The following is a 1,432-nucleotide window of genomic DNA, read 5'->3' as shown; positions in this document are numbered from 1 at the left end:
ATCCTCTTCAATAATATCATCTGCTTCTCAATCGGGCTCAAACTGTTAAGCGATATTAACGACGCCGTTGTTTACAATACAACCGGAGCACATGCCGCTTAGGTGAGGGTGGCGGGACGATTAGACGCGCACTAGAGGCGGTTTAGCCAATCACAACACACTGGGCTAGCTAACCAATCAGAGCCCATCTCGGCAATTATTATAATTACCAGAAAGTGCAATCAAAAATACAAACGCAAACAAAAATATAACGTAGAAATAGGCAGAAAACGAAATATTCCTTCCTAGCAGCAAGTAATAATTCCAACAGCAGATCTATAAACAAGTATTATGCAGGACACTCACGTGCAGCCGTCTGTCTCTTCTGTTGACTAATCGCTTGACCCTTACTAACATAAACAGGAGAAAACAGGTCCAGAAAGAACAACAATGCAAACTTCTTATATGAAGAACCCGTAAGAAAAGAATATACAAATATTAACTTACAAACAAATAACAGATTTCCTTGTTGTAGAGATACAATTGCAACAACAAAAGGATTAACACAATATCACTAAGAGAAACCAATAAACAAAGTATAATTCATAAACAACAAAGGAACCCTTCAAGGGTAAGAAGGGGAACCTCACAGAAACACAAACACACTGTTCTGTGGGGAAAAGCTGCTTAAATCTCCACTATTCCCTCTCATCCTCCAATCAGAGTACACAGCCTATCATTGATCACAGGTGGCGGCCATTACCTCCTACTTGCAAGCAGTGTTGGGGGTAACTCATTACAAGTAACGCGAGTTACGTAATCAGATTACTTTTTTCAAGTAACGAGTAAAGTAACGCATTACTTTTTTAATTTACAAGAAAATATCTGAGTTACTTTTTCAAAAAAGTAATGCCAGTTACTTTGTTTTCCCATGTATTGACTGACAGCTCTCCTGTCCCCATATTGGGAGAAATCGGGAGTACAGAGGAGTTGTGTGCGCTGTGTGAACATGATGCTACTGTAGTTCTAGACTAAATGTGAATGTGCTTTAATTCATCCCACTCACAAAAAAACAGATTTAGTATTAATCAAAATGAATTAAAACAGTGAAATGCAAACTCAGATATGACCTGCAATAATTAAATATGTTAAATAACACAAATATATCTAATCCCATTTTATTAACCAATATCTTTGCTGCTGACCTTTGATGATCTGGTTCAACCATACTAATAGGCAAAAATGACTTTAGATAAACTAACAATTGTGCTTTGTTTTTTTATTGCTGAAGAGTGTTTCTTCTCCTGCGTTCTACTGAACAGACGTGAATTTACTTTTGCTTCAGCCTGGGGTTTATTCATTAGACTTTTAGGTGTGAAAGGGCTTTTATATTTGCTATAAATAGAACGTCTTATATTAAAAACAATCAAGCCCTGCTTATATTTAAAAAGTA

This window comes from Sinocyclocheilus anshuiensis, unplaced genomic scaffold, assembly GCF_001515605.1.
Source record: "Sinocyclocheilus anshuiensis isolate Anshui unplaced genomic scaffold, SAMN03320099.WGS_v1.1 scaffold1074, whole genome shotgun sequence".
Classification (NCBI taxonomy): Eukaryota; Metazoa; Chordata; class Actinopteri; order Cypriniformes; family Cyprinidae; genus Sinocyclocheilus; species Sinocyclocheilus anshuiensis.
The sequence above is the reverse complement of the archived record's forward strand: the minus strand, read 5'-3'. Positions refer to the sequence as shown.